The following is a 23,307-nucleotide window of genomic DNA, read 5'->3' as shown; positions in this document are numbered from 1 at the left end:
AGGCTGGAGACTGAGGGAAGGGCTGATGTTACAGACAGGGTCCAAAGGCAGTCTGGACAACAGCATGGCTGGGCTGGACTTTCTTCACTGTGAGATTTAGGAAAATCTGGCAGAGTAGAGATGGCGGAGTAGAAGGATGTGTGCTCACTCCCTCTTGTGAGAGCACCCGAATCACAAATAACTGCTGAACAATCATTGACAGGAAGGCACTGGGACTCACCAAAAAAAGATACCCCACATCCAAAGGCAAAGGAGAAGCCACAATGAGACAGTAGGAGGGGCGCAATCACAATATAATCAAATCCTATAATTGCTGGGTGGGTGACTCACAAACTGGAGAACACTTATACCGTAGAAGTCCACCCATGGGAGTGAAGGTTCTGAACCCACATCAGGCTTCCCAACCTGGGGATCGACAATGGGAGGAGGCATTCCTAGAGAATCAGACTTAGAAGGCTAGTGGAATTTGATTGCAGGACTTTGAAAGGAATGGGGGAAACAGACACTCCACTCTTCGAGGGCACACACAAAGTAGTGTGCACATGAGGACCCAGGGGAAGGCACAGTGACCCCATGGCAGACTGAACCAGACCTACCTGCTAGTGTTGGAGGGTCTCCTGCAGAGGTGGGGAGTGACTGTGGCTCAGCGTGGGGTGAGAAGAGAGAGAGAAAGGACCTGAGAAAATATTGGAAGAGGTTATAGTTGAAAATTTCCCTAGCACGGGAAAAGAAATAGCCATCCAAGTCCAGGAAGCACAAAGAGTCCCAGGCAGGATAAATCCAAGGAGAAACATGCCAAGACACATAGTAATTAAACTGACAAAAATTAAAAACAAAGAAAAATTATTGAAAGCTACAGGGGAAAAATGAAAAATAACATACAAGGGAACTCCCATAAGGTTAACAGCTGATTTCTAACCAGAAACTCTACAAGCCAAAAGGGAGTGGCACGATATATTTAAAGTGATGAAAGGAAAGAACCTACAACCAAGATTACTATACCCGGCAAGGATCTCATTCAGATTCAATGGAGAAATCAAAAGCTTTACAGACAAGCAAAAGCCAAGAGAATTCAGCACCACCAAACCAGATCAACAACAAATGCTAAAGGAACTTCTCTAAGCAGGAAACACAAGAGAAGAAAAAGACCCACAAAAACAAACCCATAACAATTAAGAAAATGGTAATAGAAACATATATATCAATAATTACCTTAAATGTGAATGGATTAAATGCTCCAACCAAAAGACACAGGCTCCCTAAATGGATACAAAAACAAGAGCCGTGTATATGCTGTCTACAAGAGACCCACTTCAGACCTATGGACACATACAGACTGAAAGTGAGAGGATGGAAAATGATATTCCATGCAAATGGAAACCAAAGGAAAGAGGAGTAGCAATACTCATATCGATAAAATAGACTTTGAAATAAAGAATGTTACAAGAGACAAGGAAGGACACTACATAATGATCAAGGGATCAATCCAAGAAGAAGATATAACAATTACAAATATAAATGCACACTACATAGGAGCACTTCAATACATAAGGCAACTGCTAACAGCTATAAAAGAGGAAATCAACAGTAACACAATAATAGTGGGGGACTTTAACACTTTACTTACACCAATGGACAGATCATCCAGACAGAAAATTAATAAAGAAACACAAGCTTTAAATGACACAATAGACCAGATATAGTTCATGGATATTTATAGGACATTGCATCCAAAAACAGCAGATTACACTTTCTTCTCAAGTGCACACAGAATATTCTCCTAGATAGATCAAATCAAGCCTTGGTAACTTTAAGAAAATTGAAATCACATCAAGCATCTTTTCTGACTACAACACTATGAGATTAGAAATCAATCACAGGGAAAAAAACCCGTAAAAAACACAAAAACATGGAGGCTAAACAATACGTTACTAAGTAACCAAGAGATCACTGAAGAAATGAAAGAGGAAATAAAAAAATACCTAGAGACAAATGACAATGAAAACACGATGATCCAAAACCTATGGGATGCAGCAGAAGCAATACTAAGAGGGAAGTTTATAGCGATAGAATCCTACCTCAAGAAACAAGAAAAATCTAAAACAATCTAACCTTACACCTGCAGGAACTAGAGAAAGAAGAACAAACAAAATCCTAAGTTAGTAGAAGGAAATCATAAAGATCAGAGCAGAAATAAATGAAATAGAAACAAAACAATAGCAAAGATCAATAAAACTAAAAGTGGTTCTTTGAGAAGATAAACAAAATTGATAAATCTTTGGCCAGACTCATCAAGAAAAAGAGGGAGAGGACTCAAATCAATAAAATTAGAAATGAAAAAGGAGAAGTTACAACATACACCACAGTAATACAAAGGACCATAAGAGACTACTACTCTATGCCAATAAAATGGACAACCTGAAAGAAATGGACAAATTCTTAGAAAGCAACTCTATGCCAATAAAATGGACAACCTGAAAGCAACTCTATGCCAATAAAATGGACAACCTGAAAGAAATGGACAAATTCATAGAAAGGTATAACCTTCCAAGACTGAACCAAGAAGAATTAGAAAATATGAACAGACCAATCACAAGTAATGAAATTGAAACTGTGATTACAAATCTTCTAACAAACAAAAGTCCAGGACCAGATGGCTTCACAGGTGAATTCTATCAAACATTTAGAGAAGAGCTAACACCCATCCTTTTCAAACTCTTCCAAAATACAGCAGAGGAAGGAATACTTCCAAACTCATTCTACAAGGCCACCATCACCCTGATACCAAAACCAAATAAAGGTACTACAAAAAAAGAAAATTACAGACCAATATCACTGATGAATATAGATGCAAAAATCCTCAACAAAATACTAGCAAACAGAATCCAACAACACATTAAAAGGATCATACACCACGATCAAGTGGGATTTATCCCAGGGATGCAAGGATTCTTCAATATATGCAAATCAATCAATGTGATACACCACATCAACGAATTGAAGAATAAAAACCATATGATCATCTCAATAGATGCAGAAAAAACTTTTGACAAAATTCAGCACCCATGTATGATAGAAACTCTCCAGAAAGTGGGCATAGAGGGAACCTACCCCAACATAATAAAGGCCATATATGACAAACCCACAACAAACATCATTCTCAATGGTGAAAAACTGAAAACATTTCCTCTAAGATCAGGAACAAGGATGTCCACTATTGCCACTATCATTCAACACAGTTTTGGAAGTCCTAGCCACAGCAATCAGAGAAGAAAAGGAAATAAAAGGAATACATATTGGAAAAGAAGAAGTAAAACTGTCAGTCTTTGCAGATGATGTGATACTATACATAGCAAATCCTAAAGATGCCACCAGAAAACTACTAGAGCTAATCAATGAATTTGGTAAAGTTGCAGGATACAAAATTAATGCACAGAAATCTCTTGCATTCCTATACACTAACAACGAAACTTCAGAAAGAGAAATTAAGGAAACAATCCCATTCACCATTTCAACAAAAAGAATAAAATACCTAGGAATAAACCTACATAAGGAGGTAAAAGACCTCTACTCAGAAAACTATAAGACACTGATGAAAGAAATCAAAGATGACACAAACAGATGGAGAGATATACCATGTTCTTGGATTGGAAGAATCAATATTGTGAAAATGACTATACTACCCAAAGCAATCTACAGATTCAATGCAATCCCTATCAAATAATCAGTGGCATTTTTTACAAAATTAGAACAAAAAAATCTTAAAATTTGTATGGATACACAAAAGACCCCAAATAGCCAAAGCAGTCTTGAGGGAAAAAAATCGAGCTGGAGGAATCAGACTCTCTGACTTCAGACTATACTACAAAGCTACAGTAATCAAGACAATGTGGTACTGGTGCAAAAACAGAAATATAGATCAATGGAACAGGATAGAAAGCCCAGAGATAAACTCACACACCTATGGTCAACTAATCTATGACAAAGGAGGCAAGGATATACAATGGAGAAAAGACAGTGTCTTCAATAAGTGGTGCTGGGAAAACTGGACAGCTACAGGTAAAAGAATGAAATTAGAACACTCCCTAACACCATACACAAAAATAAGCTCAAAATGGATTAGAGACCTAAATGTAAGACCAGACAGTATAAAACTCTTAGAGGAAAACATAGGCAGAACACTCTTTGACATAAATCACAGCAAGATCTTTTTTGACCCACCTCCTAGAGTAATGGGAATAAAAGCAAAAATAAACAAATGGGACCTAATGAAACTTAAAAGCTTTTGCACAGCAAAGGATACCATAAACAAGACGAAAAGACAACCCTCAGAATGGGAGAAAATATTTGCAAACCAATCAACAGACAAAGGATTAATCTCCAAAATATATAAACAGCTCATGCAGCTCGGTATTAAAAAAACAAACAACCCAATCCAAAAATGGGCAGAAGACCTAAATAGACATTTCTCCAAAGAAGACATACAGATGGCCAAGAAGTACATGAAAAGCTGCTCAACATCACTAATTATTAGAGAAATGCAAATCAAAACTACAATGAGGTATCACCTCACACCAGTTAGAATGGGCATCATCAGAAAATCTACTAACAACAAATGTTGGAGAGGGTGTGGAGAAAAGGTACACTCTTGCACTGTTGGTGGGAATGTAAGTTAATACAGCCACTATGGAGGTTGCTTAAAAAACTAAAAATAGAGTTAATGTATGACCCAAAAATCCCACTACTGGGCATATATCCAGAGAAAACCATAATTCAAAAAGACACATGCACCCCAGTGTTCATTGCAGCACTATTTACAATAGCCAGGTCATGGATGCAACCTAAATGCCCATCGACAGATGAATGGTTAAAGCAGTTGTGATATATATATATACAATGGAATATTACTCAGCCATAAAAATGAATGAAATTTGGTCATTTTTAGAGACGTGGATGGATCTAGAGACTGTCCTAAAGAGTGAAGTCAGTCAGAAAGAGAAAAACAAATATCGTATATTAACGCATATATGTGGAACCTAGATAAATGGTACAGATGAACCAGTTTGCAAGGCAGAAATAGAGACAGAGATATAGAGAACAAACATATGGACACCAAGGGGGGAATGTGACAGGGATACTGGTGGTTGTGGGATGAATTGGGAGATTGGGATTGACATATATACACTAATACGTATAAAATAGGTAACTAATAAGAACTTGTTGTATAAAAAATAAATTAAATTAAGAAAAAATTTAACAAAACTAAGCCAAATGATTAAATATATCATTATAATAAATGATTTTGGTGACTGAATGAAAAAAAAAAGAATAAGGACAAGTAGTTAATGCATACAGTGTCGGGCACTGTTCTAAGCATTTTACGTATACATTTCATTTAGTCCCTATAACCACTGGAGGTAGCTAATTTTATTATTCTCAATTTATAGATGAGGAAATTGAGTCTTAGAGAAATTAAGTAACTTTCTTCTGATTAAACAGCTAGTAAGTGTTAGGGCTGTTTGTTCAAACCCAGGCAGACAGAGAAGTAAAATATTCCATGTGAGAGCCCTGGGACACCCCAACTTTTAGCATTCAGGGGGATATAAAAAAGAACCAGCAAAGGAGACTGAACAGGAAGATGCAGTGGGTAGGACAAGAAGCTAGAGTGGTACTTCGGGAGCTCAGAGGATAAAATGGAGAAAATGCTCAACAGTGTCAAACGCTGCTGGCAGGTCAAGGAAGATGAGGACTGAGCATTGACCTTTGCATTTAGGAAAGTTGCTCTTGAGAAAGGCTGTTTTGACTCAGTGGTGGAGTTAAATCTCAATCAGAGTGAGTGCAAGAGAGGCTAGAAGAGGCATTAGAGTTCAGCTCTTTGGAGTTCAGTACAGGTACCACTCCAGACTCAGTCTCAGACAGGTATTCACATATGGATTTAAATCAAAGTGACAGGTGAGATTAACACACTAACAAAATAGAGATTTGATTGGGAGCTTGGTGAGGAAAAGATGTGGGTCACTTTATAGCCCTTTTTCAAGGAGAACAAATTTGATTTCCTTTCTCTTGGCATTCAGTCTTGGACTTCCCTTCATTAGAAACATTTCCAAGCTCCAAATTTGCCTACTACCTCTCTCCAAAATAAAAATTTTCCTGGGTCATGTTTTATTTATATATACATCTTCAGCCTAGCAAAGGACCAGCTAAGAAGGGTACAAATAAAAGTGTGATAAATGACTAACATCCTATATATTGAATATCCTACCCTGAAGTTATTGTAGACTACTTGCTGTTCCCATATGAGCCCATGTTTGTCTCTGTGGACTGTACTCAGTCATTCAAATCGATTAAAAATTGTATATCTATCTTTCTAAAGCCATGTGTAAGATCTCGGTTTTCCTGTTACTGTGGGTATTTTCATTGTAGTTTACTCTCTGTCCCTCTCTCTACCCCCCTGTCATTAGAAGTTAGTAAAGTTTCTCTGAGTATAAGACTACCTTTCTCTAAGTCCATAGAGCACCTTATTTTCATTTACCATATTTTCCCTTGTATCTTACCTATATGAACTTGCCTTACTTTTCCCTTTCCTCACCTTTTTATAGTCCAGGACAGGAGCTCTCACATGTTTTGATTCCCTATAGCCCAGTTCTAAGCACATAGGAAGTACTCAGTATACATTTTTTAAATTAATGAGTGAATATTTATTAAAGTCAATTGAGTCGAATGATACTGACCTATACTGAATGATACTGATGCTAACTGCAGACAGTGGGACCTCCCATTCCACATGGCAACAACTGCATAGTGTTCTTAGCTTAGGGACATAATATTTTTAGGTAGGTTTATGAAAGGTCAAGAAGTACTATAAAATATCAAAATAATAATAACTAAACCCAATTAAATTAGAAAAGTTCATGGTTTGTTGGTTTGCTTTCTGGTTTTTTTTTTGCATTGATAAAAATTTTAGATATTTGTTTAATAATTAATGTACCTACTAATTTGTTGTTTCATAACTTCTCATATCTGAATCAGTGAGTATTCTTCTTTTAATTTACATTATTTCTGATCATCTGGTTCATACAATTATAAGGTGATTAGGCTATTAATTCAGTTACGAAAACTCAGATTTCACTAGTACACAGAGGTGATAAGACCAAAGGGATATAATAGCCTTAGTTAAGAATTCCACATATAACCGTTAATAAATCTTGAAAACTGAGATTTCAGACCTGCTGAAAATATCTGAAATGCAATATTAATATATTTCCCCCAAGCCTTTAATGAAATAAACAGCACAACATTTTATTACATCAACATGTAATAGAAGCTGTTGTCAGATGATAGACTGAACAGATGCCAAGATGAGGAAGGAGGAAGGGTATTTACTGTGGTTACTCTGCACCGTTCACTTGATTTTACAGTTTGACTTTCATTATTCATCCAAAGTACTTAGTTATAAATTTGCCAGGGTGATTCAGTGGGTAAAGTGCCTTCTGACAGGAGGGTTTAAACCACAGATTGCCCATTTCATTCTATTTTGGGATGAATATTATATTTTCTTAACTCCCTATGCTATCCATGTTAGATTACACAAGCAGAGGCTTCCAGAATCTTAAAACTAGAAAAAAGAAAAAGTAGTTAACTTGTTAATTTACACATGAGAAAATTTAGGCCCAGGAAACTTGTCACGCACCCATATCACAGAACTAGTTAATTTCAAAGCTGAAACTCAAATCCAATCACCTTGCCTCCAGTTTCTATACCTTCCATTCTTCCAGCTATCCTTCATTTTTTGCACACGAGACCAGTAATTTGAGTGATTTTGGGATTCCGGGAATGGCTCTATTTACCAGAGAATAAATTTTTTATTTGCCATAGGTTCTACCCTTTTTTAAGATGAAAATACCTTTAGAAAGTAAAAATAATAATTAACATTTGTATAGCATTTCACAAAGGAATTTCCACATATTTTGAGGTCAGTAGCTGCTATCTCAGAGAGTTGTCAGCATTTTATTAGGATGGGGCTCTGTGACAGAGGAGTCCAAGCAGCTGGGGAAGCAAGGCTAGGTAGCTGGAGGGTTCATTTGGGTGGGGTCTTTTGCAAAACTGCTTGAGGCCAGGCAATTGGAAGGGATGGGTAGAGAGACTACTTTATAAGGAGGCCGTTTCTTTGAACAGCTAGATCAGTGGTTCTCAAACGGAAGTGAGTTTGTCCCCCAGAAGATCTTTGGCAACGTTTAGAGGCATTTTTGAGGGTCACAAATGGGGGTAGTGGTGCTGTTGGTATCTAGTGGGTAAGAGAGCAGGGGTGCTGCTACACATCCTAAATTGCACAGGACAGTCCCCAAAGAAAGAATTATTTGGTCCAAATGCCAATAGCGCTGAGGTTGAGAAACCCCGAGCTAAAGGGGAAAAAAATTCATTGAGGAACCAAAGGAAATTTCTTGAATTATTACTTATTTTATGCATTTAAGAACTTAGAAAATGAACTAGGTCTCTCTTCACACACACGCAAACCTTTTTTTTTTTTTTTTTTTCCTTTTTGGATATGGCTGTTTCTAGGGAATCCTTAAGACTGTTTATCTGGATTTCCTTGCGTTGGATGTGGGTTGAGCCAGGGACTTGAGTTTTGTGAAACAGCTGTGGCCCTTGGCACCTTCCTGTCTGGTTTTCAGAACTCGGTCCTACGTACTAGCTTTGTGGCGTCTTCCGTGGTAGCAGAGAATTCTTTTGTGGGACACTACACACATCCAGGTGTTCAGGTATGTCGTGGTTCTTTTTTACACAAATGTTATATTGTGTGATGTGTTTCACAGGACACGAGGAGTCGCCTCAAGAGGAATCAGATTTTCTTCAGGAGCTGACAGACATTCAGGGAGAGAAGAAAGGTCTGCAAGAGCGTTAACCCGCCCATTGCGTCTTAAAGAAACCTCACGTCCTCGCACAACCTGGCCCGCAGACTCAAGCCGAAAGCTGTTCCCCAGCGACTGAGCGCGAAGAACTTCGCTTTTTCCACTTGAGGCGCACGAGTGCGTGTGCGATCCGGCCCCCGGAGCTGCGGAGCGGACCAATGAGCGGGCCCTTTCTCCGCGCCGGCTCGGGATTGGGCGAACCGCGCCAGGCTCTCTGCCTAACAGCGCCGGGAGCGCGTGCGCGGTCTCGAGGTGGAGTCGCTGGGGGCGGCGGGGGCGGCTGCGGCGACGGCGGCGGCTGCGGCGACGGCGGCGACTGGCGGTGGGGCGGGGACTAAGGATTGTGAGGTGGGGAATCGCGAGTTTCTGGATTCTTTATCCGGTATTTTAAGTGCCGCGGGGGAACTGTCGTTTCTGCAGTGTTTGGGAGAGGCCAGGGCGGGAGAAGCGGCGGCCGCCGTGGCGCGGAGGTAAGAGGCGGACCGGCAGCGGCTCGGTGTGGAGGTCTTAATCAACAGGTCCCAGCGAGCGGCCGGGGGAGGGGCAGCCGGGCTCACCCCCTCCCCCACGCGCCGGGCCCGGGCGGGACCCCGGGCTGCTGCAGGCAGCCGGCGCCGGGCCGGCAGCGGAGGGCGTGAGCCCAACCTTTGTCCCTCGGAGGAACGCTGTCTGGCGGTGCCCGCTCCCTCTGGCTTGGTGAACGACTCACCTCGGCGGGGGCTCCTGCCCGGCCGGCCCGAGGTGCAGGGAGGCGCCTTCTCTCTGCGCCCGCGCTCCCGAGTTCGCGACTCTCCTGATTCCCTCCAGGCAGGGTCCGGGAGATCGGCGGGGCGAAGAACACTTTTCTTTAGAAGACGGAATGTAGTTGGCGTTTCTCTGCCCGACTCAGCTGCTGGTATTCGGCTGCTCGCTGCATTCTTTAAACAAATAAACAACTTGCTTCCTCGTAACCATTTTCAAGAAGAGCCTAATCTTCTTCATGGTTTCTGATAATTTACTCTAAGTTTGCAAGGTGAGCTTTGAAGCCTGTAAATTGTTTTAAGCTGCTTTTAAACAATCTTTGGTGCAAATTATGTAACTTCCTAATGATAATAACTCACCTCTGTTTAGTTGATTGACATACGGTAAGGTGTTCGAATTTAGGTTTCGGTCGAAAGGTTTTTCTTGGCATTTGGCGCTGAAATTAAAATCTGATAGCCAGAAGGTTTCTAGTAGTACATAGTGTGTGTTTTGTCTCCATACTCGTTTAGGATTGTGAGAATTTAGATTTGGAAAGCCTGTAGCACAAGAATTTTGAAAGTTTGATTTTAATGACAAGGTGAAAGGAGTTGATATTTCTGTTTTTTTAAAGTGTATATGTTAATGATAGTATTCTAATTATGCCTTTGGATGATACCGGAAATTAATAACGTAATAAATTCTGCAATAGGAACAAATGGCATGTTGGTTATTGGTGTCTTTGAAGTATTAGTACTGGGATAATGAAATTGTTAAATAAGCTTTTTGGATTATGAACTACTGAGTTTTTACTAGATTCCTGTGGACTTGGCATATTACAGTTTTTTTTTTTTTTTAATTGCTGCGTTGGGTCTTCGTTGCCGAGAGCAGGCTTTCTCTAGTTGCAGCGAGCGGGGGCTACTCTTCGTTGCGGTGTGCGGACTTCTCATTGCGGTGGCTTCTCAAGTTGAGGAGCACGGGCTCTAGGCGTGCAGGCTTCAGTGGTTGTGGCTTGCGGGCTCAGTGGTTGTGGCTTGCGGGCTCAGTAGTTGTGGCACGCGGGCTCTAGAGCGCAGGCTCAGTAGTTGTGGCGCACGGGCTTACTTAGTTTCTCTGCTCATGTGGGATCTTCCCGGACCAGGGCTGGAACCCATGTCCCCTGCATTGGCAGGCGGATTCTTAACCCGCTGTGCCACTAGGAAGTCCCTATAAGTTTTTTTTTTTTTTTTCCCTATAGGTTTTAAAAGGCTGTTTATACTATTGTAGCAGGTGAAAGCTATTAAATTATAATGTAGGAACTCTAGGTGAAACAGGCAAAAAATACGGAAAGCAATTTGTCATTTTATCTTTGTTAAAACAAAATCAAGTAAATCTTACCATGTACTTCAATGACTTTTGGCCAGACTGATCTGAACTTGACAAGGTGGACTCATTAATATTAACTTGTTTAGAATGTTAAAATGTGAAAGGATATTAGGGTTACCCAAGTCAGTAGGGTGAGTTTAGGAGTTTGTATGGTCTTTCTAAATTATTATTATATGATTAAAAAGCTCATCACAGACATGCCAAGAAAGTTGGTCCATTTTTTTGTATCAGTGTTCTTGTTGAGTTGGAAATAATCTTAGTCTTTGTATAGTCTAACCTCTTCATTTTCCAGGAAAAGGAAGGTGAGGTTTATAGACAGACTAGTTAGTGGCAGAGTTGGAACTAAGTGCTAATATGCTTGCCTTCAGATTCCAAGTACAGTGTTCTTTTGACTGTATACTATTGTTAAATAAACAAACCAATAAGTTACCCTTCTTTGATTTTTTTTTCCATCTTGCATTTTCTTTCCTTTTCGTTTTTAAATAACCACTAACCACAATTAATTCATTCCCTGACTGAAGGGTTGTTTTCAGTTTTTCAATATTTCAAACAATGTTTAATGAACATCCCTGTGCATATCCCCTTAAGCACATTTGTGAAGTTTTCCCTAGAATGAATTGCTGGACCATAGGTTGATGTGCATTTTCAACTTTACTAGCTGCAGCCAAATTATCCTCTAAAGTTGTAACAATTTACATACCTGCCAACAGTATATGGGTCATCCTTGTCCAAACTTGGAATTGTCAGATTGGCATTGTCAGATTTTTAAAGTTGTGCCAATCTGATGGGTGACAAATGATATAATTATTTTCCTTCTTTCACAGAGGTTTTAACTTTATTTTTAATTTACGTGAAGTGAAATTAACTTTTTGTTGTACAGTTGTCTTGACAAATGCATAGAGCTGTGCAACTACCAAAGTCAAGATACACAACGGTTCCAGCACCTGCAATTTCCTTGAGCTGCTCTTTTGTAGTCAGCTCTTCCCCCACCCTTAACCCCTGGCATCTGATGTTGTCTTTCCCTGTAGTTTGTCTTTTCTAGAATATCAGGTAATGGAATCATACAGTGTTTAGCCTTTTGAGTCTGGCTTCTTTCATTTAGCGTAATACATCAGAGTGGCCGTCCATGTTGTTGAGTGTATCAGCAGTTCCTTCTGTTGTATTGCTGAATGTAGTATTCCACTGTATGGATGTATCACAATTTATTTATCCATCCACCAGTTGAAAGACATTTGAGTTTTTTGTTTGTTTGTTTGGACTATGAATAAAGCTGCTATAAATCTTTGCCAACAGGTTTTTACGTGAACATAAGCCTTCATTTCTCTTGGATAAGCACCTTCAAGTGAAATTTCTGGGAAGTGTATGTTTATTTAAAAAAAAAAAACTGTGGTGGGCCGAATAATGGCCCACAAAGATGTTCTAATCCCTAGAACCTGTGAATAAATTAGGTTACATGGCAAAGGTGAATGAAAGTTGCAGATGGAATTAATCAACTGACTTTAAAATAGGGAGTTTATCCTGGGATTATCCAGATGCTGTGCTGGTGTATCCTGAAGGTCCTTAAAGGGGAAAGAGAAGATAGAGTCAGAAAGATGTTAACAATGAAAGCAGGGACAGAAATGCAGAGTTCTTAGTTTTGAGGTTGGAGAATTTGGGGCACAAGCTAAGGAATGTGGTGGTCTCTAAAGCAGGAAAAGGCCAGGAAATGGATTAACCTTTAGAACTCCCAGAAAAGACTGTAGCTCTGCCAGCAACTTGATTTTAGCCCAGAGAGACCTGTGTCAGATATTTAACCTACAGAACCTGAGAATAATAAATTTACGTTGTTTTAAGCCACTAAATGTGTGGTAATTTGTTAAAGCAGCATAGGAAACTATACACTGTAAAACTGGTTTTCCAAAGAGGCTGAATTGTAGTCCCACTGGCAGTGTATGAGTGTTCCAGTTACTTTACATCCTCATCAACACTTGGTATGATCAACCTTTTTAATTTTAGTCACTCTAATAGGTATATAGCAGTATTTCATTGGGGTTTTTATTTGCATTTTTCTCATGAATAATGATGATGATCATCTCTTTTTTGCTTATTTGCCATCTGTATATCTTCTTTGGTGAAGTGTCCAAATTCCAAATCTTTTCCCATTTTTAAATTGAATTTTCTTTTTATTTTTGGCTGCGTTGGGTCTTCGTTGTTGTGCGCAGGCTTTCCCTAGTTGCGGCGAGCAGGGGCTACTCTTGGTTGTGGTGTGTGGGCTTCTCATTGCGGTGGCTTCTCTTGTTGAGGAGCACGGGTTCTAGGCACGCGGACTCAGTATTTGTGGCTCTTGGACTCTAGAGCGTAGGCTCAGTAGTTGTGGCCCACAGGCTTTGTTGCTCCGTGGCATGTGGGATCTTCCTGGACCAGGCCTCAAACCCATGTCCCCTGCATTGGCACGCGGATTCTTAACCACTGTGCCACCAGGGAAGTCCTGAGTTAATTTTTATATAAAGAAAGGTTTAGGTTGAGTTTCGTTTATTCAGTTGTTCCATGACCATTTGTTGAAAAGACTATTCTCCATTGAATTGCCTTTGTCTCTTGGTCAAAAACCATTTGACTACATTTGTGTGGGTCTATTTCTAGACTCCTGTGTTCCATTGATCTATTTTTTTTGCCAATATCATAGTGTCTTGATTAATATAGCTTTAAAATTAAGGCTTGAAATCAGGTAATGTGAGTTCTCCAACTTGTTTTTCCTTCAAAACTGTTTTAGCTCTTTTAGTTCTTTTGCTTACATTTTAGAATCAGCTTGTTGATATATCAAAAAAAATTCTGCTAGGATTTTGATTGAGACTGTATTAAATCTATAGATTAACTTGATACTTGACATCTTAACAAGGTAGAGTTTTCCAATCTATGAACATGGTATTTCTCTCCATTTGTTTAAGTCTTTGATTTCTTTCATGAATGTTTTGTAGTTTTCAACATGTAGATCCTGCAAATATTAGATGTATACCTAAGCATTTCAGTTTTTTAGTCCTATTGTAAATGATCATTTTTAAAAACTTGGGTTTCCAATTGATCATTGCTAGTATAATTGATTTTTGTATGTTGACTTTGTATCCTGCATTTTTACTAAACTCATTTATAACTTTTAGGAGCTTTTTCCTGTATATTTCTTGGGATTTGTCTAAGGATATAGTCATGTCATCTATGAATAGAGAAATGTTTCTGGAGATAGTCATGTCATCTATGAATAGAGAAATGTTTCTTTCTAATATGTATGTCTTTTCTTTTTCTTGACTTTGCAGTCTAGGAGTTCCAGTGAGATATTGATTAGGAGTGTTGAAAGGGAACATCCTTGCCTTGTTCACAATCTTAAAGCATTCAGTCTTTCGCCTTTAAAATATAATGTTAGATATAGGTCATTTTGTAGATTCTCTAAATCAGGTTAAGGAAGTTTCCTTCTGTTCTGAGGTTGCTGAGGGTTTGGGTTTTTTTTTTTTTAAATCATGAATGGATGTTGAATTTTGTCAGATGCTTTTCTGCATCTATTGAGGTGACCATTTGAATTTTTTTTCTTTAATCTGTTAATATGGTGAATTACACTAATTAATTTTTAAATGTTGATGCAGCCTTGCATGTTTCTGGGAATAACTCCAGCGTTGTTACAAACTAAATCATTTTGGATTATTTTTCTTTGACATTAACATTTTTCTTAAAAATAAACAAGGAAACTGAACATAAGATTTTGTGAACCAAAGTGTTTATAAAGTCAGATAAATCAAGGTATTCATTAACAGTTGTGTAAATTTTACATGTTGGTAGGACTTAAGTTTTCTTGATCTGTCTATACTGGAGTTTATACACTGTACCACTGGAGGACTCTTCTTTAAAATTACTAAATGGAGAAAGGAAATATTATTTGTGACACTGTAATCAAGCATTCCTCATGCTGGCTTAATTTAGGCAAGTTGTTTAAATGTATTTGGATAGTAAGTATATTTTGAATGAAGATAAAATGATTTAATTAGGAGATTTTTTTTACTTGGAATGAAAACAACCACAGGAGAAAAACAGGCTCCTTCCTCAACACCGGAAGATCAATCATAGACCCTTGAGTGATCACATAAATGTTTGGCTTGGTCCAAGTATGATGAATTAAGTGAACGTATTAAAAAGTGTGAAGTGAAATGTAAAATAAAGTACTTATAAGAAAAAGCCAGGCTCTGTTTTGCTGTACTGAAGATATTCTTTCATGAAAAATGTGGGTGCATAGTAAAAAGATGCATGCTTATTAAATATTCTTTAGTATGTTGAATTGTGAAATTTTTCCTCCATCAGTTCAGACTACAGAAGACAGTTTAATTATTAAGAATAAGGTTTCATGGGGAGTTCCCTGGTGGTCCAGTGGTTAGGACTCTACTTCCACTGCCGGGGGCACAGGTTCGATCCCTGATCGGGGAACTGAAATCCCGCATGCTGTGCAGCGCGGCTAAAAAAAAAAAAAAAAAAGAAGAAGTTTTCAGTAACTTCATAGTCAAGCTGTTTAATTTTATCATTTTTATAAATTTGGGCTTATCATATGATTTAATCACTATAAAAATTCAAGCAATTTCTCCCACATAATTTTAAAGTTCCTTCTTAAGTTATTAGTTGTCTCAAAGACCCTAAACATCGAAGTTTTGAGGCCTCTGAGGTTCTTGGCAGTATTGATCCTTTAAGGCAGGGGTTGACAGATTTCTTTAAAGGGCAAGACAGTGAATATTTTAAGCTTTGCAGATCATATAATTTCTGTTGCAGGTCCTCAACTCTGCTGTTACAGTGCAAAGATGGCCAAACGAATGTGACTGTGTTCCAGTAAAACTTTATTAAAATCAGGGTATGCCTTGATTTGGCCTGTGGGCTTAGTTTGCCTACTTTGGTTTTGGGCAAAAAGTTAGCAGGAGAAATGAAAATAATTATAGTAATGTAGCAGAAAGACCCTTAGGGTCAGCTGAGTTGGGAGGTTATTCCATGCTCTAATTCCCAGCCAAGCCCTTACTTTCCTTATCTTTAACATGTGGCCACCTCGGAAGATGATTTAAAAGGTTAAAAATAGGGTATGGAAGGCACTGAGCAAAATATTCTGACACATAGTAGATACTCAATAAATATTTGCTCCCACCACCCCACCATTTTATATTATTTTACAGTGTGTAGTATATCTAATTAGTTATTGCAAATATTAGAAATTATAGTTGTGTTTATAGCTAAATTGTCTTTTGAATTATGCTTTTTGGTCATATAACTGTTTGGTTTCACAATAGTATCAGAAACTTCACATGAAAAAAATTGAGAATTTGTGTTGAAATATAATTTCATGTTTTGAAGATTTTACATTGTCACAAAAAATGTTTGATAATGTCACTTAAACTGCATTACTTTGATTTGACCTAAGAAGTAGGTTTTCTGTATTTTGTGTGCTTCAGAAGTGCCTTTAAGACTGCATTCATTTAAGTTAATTGACTGCCTCCTGTGAGTGAACTGAACTAGGTGCTCTGCTAGGATTTGGTTGTACTTAAAAAGTACCCATATTTAGGTACTCATTTTTGTGTAATGTTTGGGACATAAGGGAAGCGTCAGAAAGTTGTTTTTCTTTCTTTCTGAATTACTGTCAAGATAAAGCTGGATTCGAGATTTTTAACTCCCCTCCAAAAAAAAATTTTGTGCTCCTTCACAGATCAGAGGCAGAGATGCCACATAGGTGGATGTTGAAATAATTTTGCGCCAGTAGTTGGTGGCAGGACTAGGGTTGGATCTCACATACCAGATGCATAATCTTTCTAGTACTCTTTTCATTGCACCATTGCCTGGTTTGTTAGCTCTGTTATCACCTGCATCTGGACTCCCAGAAATCTAGTTTTCTTGTCCCACGTTCTCCATTTTCCCCCTAAAGCTTAAACAGAAGCTGTTGCAAAGTCTTAAAAAATTTTACTAAGAAAACTTTATATTATTATTTAAATAGAGTTAGAGCTTAGAATATAATTGTATTATACTTAATATGAAAGAAAAGTTTGCTGTTTTTAAGCAGATTTTAAAAATTCTGCTTTACATTGGTTATATTATCTGTATGATATTTATGTATAAGGAGTTGGTTTTCCTGTGTTCTACAAGTAATCATCGTTCACTTTTGCACACTTTTGTCTGCCTCAGATTTCCTAACTAGTTTATTCAGAAAATTATAGGTAAATACTGAATACTTACAATGTGAAGACTTTGGGCAGGATATAGAGAAGTATTAGATAAAGTCACTGCCCTCAGAGGTCTGGCTTTGAAATAAGTATGGACAGTCCCTTAGAGATTAGGTTGGATTAAGAGAATTTAATAGTTGTTTGAAACGGGCAGAGTCAGAGAACTGCTCAAATAATATGCAAATAAATTGTAGGATTGTACTTACAATGTTACAGAATTATAAGTTTATTTAAAAAAATAATATATCACAGTTTATTTAACTGTATTACTGTTGGTGAGTTGTTTCTAGCTTTTGGTTATTATGAGTAATGTTACCATGAATGTCCTTGCACGTTTAGTCTATCAAGGTTAATATGTACATGTGTTTCTCTAGGGCTGTGCTCTCTAGTATGGTAGCCATTAGCCACATGACTATTTATTTATTTATCTTTGAATTTCATTTATTTTTTTATACAGCAGGTTCTTATTAGTTATCTATTTTCTACATATTAGTGTATATATGTCAATCCCAATCATGACTATTTAAATTTAAATTAACTAAAATTAAAAATTCAGCTCTTCAGTTACACTAGCCACATTTCAAGTACTTCATAACCATATATGGCCAGTGGCTATGTTATTATTGCACAATGCAGATATAGAATATTTCCATTATTGCAGAAAGTTCTATTGACATCACTGTTCAAAGTATATAATTAGGAGTGAAATTGCTGGATGATAGCATAGGGGAATGGTCAACTTACTAGATAATGCCATACTCTTTTAGCGTAAACTATTGAGTTTCTTCAAATTGCCTCACATTGAAAACTCTACTTTATAAATACTGGACATGTAAACTTAACTGTCTGTTAATCTTTTGTGAGTCTTATGGTCGTTTGGCCCTGTCCCCCAAAACACACACACTGTTTTGCATATCAGGGAATTCATGGAAATTAGATCATGAACCCCAGAGTTAAACCTCTGATCCAAGTGATTTGTCTGAGAACTATACAAATAAGCTGCAGGTGTTTTTCAAAATAATGATTCACTTAAGAGTAATCAGTAGATACCTAAGAGTTTATGAAAGGAAATTTGATGGTTCTTTGTAGGCATCTAAAGGGATAGTGTTCCTTTTATGTCTTATCCTTTTATACTTTACATCTTACCCTTTTATACTTAAATTTTATAGTGAGAGTAGTAGTGCATTTGGCTAAATTACAGTACTTTTTGCTTTCCCCTAACTCCTACCCAGAACTGTATCCCTTGCCCCATCTCTTAATGTGTCATGCAGTATGCTATATCCTTTGTATATAGTTGTTTTTTAAATAAATTTATTTTATTTATTTATTTTTGGCTGCATTGGGTCTTCATTGCTGCACGCGGGCTTTCTCTAGTTGCGGCGAGCAGGGGCTACTCTTCGTTGAGGTGTGTGGGCTTCTCATGGCAGTGGCTTCTCTTGTTGTGGAGCAAGGGCTCTAGGCGCGCGGGCTTCAGTAGTTGTGGTGCATGGTCTTAGTTGCTCCACGGCATGTGGGATCTTCCTGGACCAGGGCTTGAATCCGTGTCCCCTGCATTGGCAGGTGGATTCTTAACCACTGTACTACCCGGGAAGCCCTGTATATAGTTTTAAACATTAACAACTTTGTGACTGAACAGAGGCTCAGAGAGATTATTTTATCCAAAGTCCTGTTGCAACTGATAGCAGGTATTTGAATTCAGTTTGACTCCAAAGCCCTTGGATTCTTCTACTTTGTATTTTAGCCTGCCTTAAGACTTACCTTGTTTAACACTGTCTTTTTGGTAAGATTAAGATCTTTTTTTTTGGGAAAACCATCTTGAATTTAGTGTTTAAATTGTACTTGAATTAAAGTGAAGAACTTTGAACCTGTAAATTGTAAGCTCCTTAAGGGTAGGGGTATGTCTTTTTATTTTAGTATCTCACTGCTTAATATGGCACAAGGTAGGTGCATGTTATCAGTTTGCACTTTTTAATCATTTACTTGTTAAACCTTAGCCTTACTTGTGAGTTTCATCCCAGAGACTGTTCTAATCTACTTACCTCCTGTAACCTGAGAGAATTTGAGATTCAAAACAATTCCATTTATCCTCTTTTGGCTGTAAGTGTGTTTAATTATGGGTGGAGGGTTCTTGATTCACTTTATTTACAAAGATATAAATATGAACAGATGAATTTGTTCATGGCTTTGTCTTGCTTTTTTGTGGGCTCTTACTGATAGACATTATAGTTACAAACCTTGCGCCGATGAAGTACTCAGACTATGGAGTCAGAGTTGTGCTGAAATGCCTTCTTGACCCTTCTTGACTTGTGTGTGACTCTGGGCAAGTTTACCTGTGAAAATCTGATTAGTTATCTGCAGAATAAGGAATGTTGTACTTGGGGGGGCTTGTACTTGTGCCTGATTCAGAAGGCTTTAGGGGAGGAAAAACCTTTTTCTCTTTCCTCCTAGGTTCATTGTCTGGGGCCCTGTAAATTAAACTGACAAAAGACAGATTAACAGGAGAAATGGTTTATTACTTATGCATATGGAGACCTTCAAAGAAAAGAATTGAAGACCAAAGAAGCAGAGAGACTGAATGATAAATTGTGGAATCCAGACAAGACAAAGGAAAAGAGGCTTTTAGGGGCTGTAAATTGTGGGAAGGTAATTATGTGGGGGGAACTAACGGAATATAAAGGTTATTTTAGTAAGGTTTGTTATGCAGATTTAAGTTGGTGTCATCTGATTTGATAAGAGTCAACTCCCAGGGTTGAGGTCCTCTTTTTTTTTTTTTTTTTTTGAGGTCCTCTTTATGGTACCTTTACAAATGGAAATTCATGCTAGCTTTAAAAAGGGAAATTTATGCTGTGCTTTTTAAGCCTGATAGGGGAGGACAGTTTTTTTTCCTGTGTCTGTTTCTTTATTTATTTATTTATTTATTTTTATGGTACGCAGGCCTCTCACTGTTGCGGCCTCTCCCGTTGCGGAGCACAGGCTTCGGATGCGCAGGCTCAGCAGCCACGGCTCACGGGCCCAGCTGCTCCGCGGCATGTGGGATCTTCCCAGACCGGGGCACGAACCCATGTCCCCTGCATCGGCAGGCGGATGCTCAACCACTGCACCACCAGGGAAGCTCCCTGTGTCTGTTTCTTAATTGCCTTTAGCTCACAATAATCCTTATGCCAGTGTCACATTTTGGGGTGGAATATTCTGATCCCCTTCAGAGTCTTTATTTTGAGGATTAATTGAGATGATGTATCAACAATGATTAGCGAGAGGGCAGACAGCAGAAGCAAGAAGAGCTACAGTCCTGCAGCCTGTGGAACAAAAAACACATTCACAGAAAGATAGATAAGATGAAAAGCAGAAGGCTATGTACCAGATGAAGGAACAAGATAAAACCCCAGAAAACTAAGTGAAGTGGAGATAGGCAACCTTCCAGAAAAAGAATTCAGAATAATGATAGTGAAGATGATCCAGGACCTCGGAAAAAGAATGGAGGCAAAGATCAAGAAGATGCAAGAAATGTTTAGCAAAGACCTAGGATAATTAAAGAACAAACACCTAGAATAATTAAAGAACAGACAAACAGAGATGAACAATACAATAACTGAAGTGAAAGATACACTAGAAGGAATCAATAGCAGAATAAAGGAGGCAGAAGAACGGATAAGTGACCTGGAAGACAGAATGGTGCAATTCACTGCCACAGAACAGAATAAAGAAAAACGAATGAAAAGAAATGAAGACAGCCTAAGAGACCTCTGGGGCAACATTAAACGTAACAACATTCGCATTATAGAGGTCCCAGAAGGAGAAGAGAGAGAGAAAGGACCCAAGAAAATATTGGAAGAGATTATAGTCAAAAACTTCCCTAACATGGGAAAGGAAATAGCCACCCAAGTCCAGGAAGCACAGAGAGTCCAGGGAGGATAAACCCAAGGAGAAACATGCCGAGACACATAGTAATCAAATTGACAAAAATTAAAGACAAAGAAAAATTATTGACATCAACAAGGGCAAAATGAAAAATAACATACAAGGCAACTCCCATAAGGTTAACAGCTGATTTCTAACCAGAAACTACAAGCAGGAGGGAGTGGCACGATATATTTAAAGTGATGAAAGGGAAGAACCTACAACTAAGATTACTCTACCCGGCGAGGATCTCATTCAGATTTGACGGAGAAATCAAAAGTTTTACAAGCAAAAGCTAAGAGAATTCAGCACCACCAAACCAGCTCTACAACAAATGCTAAAGGAATTTCTGTAAGCAGGAAACACAAGAGAAGAAAAAGACCCACAAAAACAAACCCATAACAATTAAGAAAATGGTAATAGAAACATACATATTGATAATTAGTTTAAACATGAATGGATTAAATGCTCCAACCAAAAGACAGGCTCGTTGAATGGATACAAAAATAAGACCCATCTATATGCTGTCTACAAGAGACCCACTTCAGACCTACGGACACATACAGACTGAAAGTGAGAGGATGGAAAATGATATTCCATGCAAATGGAAATCAAGAGAAAGCTGGAGTAGCAATACTCATATCAGTTAAAACAGACTTTAAAATAAAGAATGTTACAGGAGACAAGGAAGGACACTACATAATGATCAAGGGATCAATCCAAGAAGAAGATATAACAATTATAAATATATGTGCACTCAACATAGGAGCACCTCATTACATAAGGCAACTGCTAACAGCTATAAAAGAGGAAATCGACAGTAACACAGTAATAGTGGGGGAGTTTAACACCTCACTTACACCAATGGACAGATCATTGAAACAGAAAATTAATAAGGAAACACAAGTTTTAAATGATACAATAGACCAGATAGATTTCATTGATATTTATAGGACATTCCATCCCAAAACAGCAGATTACACTTTCTTCTCAAGTGCTTATGGAACATTTTCCAGGGTAGATCATATCTTGGGTCACAAATCAAGCCTTGGTAAATTTAAGAAAATTGAAATTGTATCAAGTATCTTTTCCAACCACAACACTATGAGACTAGATATCAATTACAGGAAAAAATCTGTAAAGAAAATACAAACACATGGAGGCTAAACAATACGTTACTAAATAAGAGAACACTGAAGAAATCAAAGAGGAAATAAAAAAATACTTAGAGACAAATCACAATGAAAACACAACAATCCAAAACCTATGGGATGCAGCAAAAGTAGTCCTAAGAGGGAAGTTTATAGCAATACAAGCCTACCTCAAGTTAACAAGAAAAATGTCAAATAAACAATCTAACCTTACACCTAAAGGAACTAGGAAAAGAAGAACAAACAAAACCCAAAGTTAGTAGAAGGAAAGAAATCATAAAGATCAGAGCAGAAGTAAATGAAATAGAAACAAATAATAGCAAAGATCAGTAAAACTAAAAGCTGGTTCTTTGAGAAGATAAACAAAATTGATAAATATTTAGCCAGACTCATCAAGAAAAAGAGGGAGAGGACTCAAATCAATAAAATTAGAAATGAAGAAGGAGAAGTTACAGCACACACCACAGTAATACAAAGCATACTAAGAAACTACTACAAGCAACTCTATGCCAATAAAATGGACAATCTGGAAAAAATGGACAAATTCTTAGAAAGGTGTAAACTTCCAAGACTGAACCAGGAAGAAATAGAAAATATGAACAGACCAATCACAAGTAATGAAATTGAAACTGTGATTAAAAACCTTCCCAACAAACAAAAGTCCAGGACCAGATGTCTTCACAGGTGAATTCTATCAAACATTTAGAGAAGAGCTAACACACATCCTTCTCAAACTGTTCCAAAAAATTGCAGAGGAAGGAACACTCCCAAACTCATTCTATGAGGCCACCATCACCCTGATACCAAAACCAGACAAAGATACTACAAAAAAAGAAAATTACAGACCAATATCACTGATGAATACAGATGCAAAAATCCTTAACGAAATACTAGCAGACAGAATCCAACAACATATTAAAAGGATCATACACCACGATCAAGTGGGATTTATCCCAGGGACACAAGGATTCTTCAGTATATGTAAATCAATCAATGATACACCATATTAACAAATTGAAGAAAAAAAACTATATGATCATCTCAATGGATGCAGAAAAA

At 38.0% G+C, this 23,307-nt stretch overlaps 1 protein-coding gene across 2 annotated transcripts in view; it reads left to right on the top strand.

Moving 5' to 3' along the window:
* The first annotated feature begins 9,277 nt into the window (after positions 1 to 9,277).
* PALS1 (protein associated with LIN7 1, MAGUK p55 family member) overlaps positions 9,278 to 23,307 on the top strand; it is a 103,581-nt gene continuing 89,551 nt past the window's right edge. For both annotated transcript variants that reach the window (XM_082854502.1, XM_082854501.1), the window contains exon 1: positions 9,278 to 9,379. The gene's annotated coding sequence lies outside the window, so the exon portion shown is untranslated. The remainder of the gene's footprint in view (positions 9,380 to 23,307) is intronic.

Source organism: Leucopleurus acutus, assembly GCF_964270905.1.
Source record: "Leucopleurus acutus genome assembly, chromosome: 1".
Classification (NCBI taxonomy): Eukaryota; Metazoa; Chordata; class Mammalia; order Artiodactyla; family Delphinidae; genus Leucopleurus; species Leucopleurus acutus.
The sequence above is the reverse complement of the archived record's forward strand: the minus strand, read 5'-3'. Positions and strand labels throughout refer to the sequence as shown.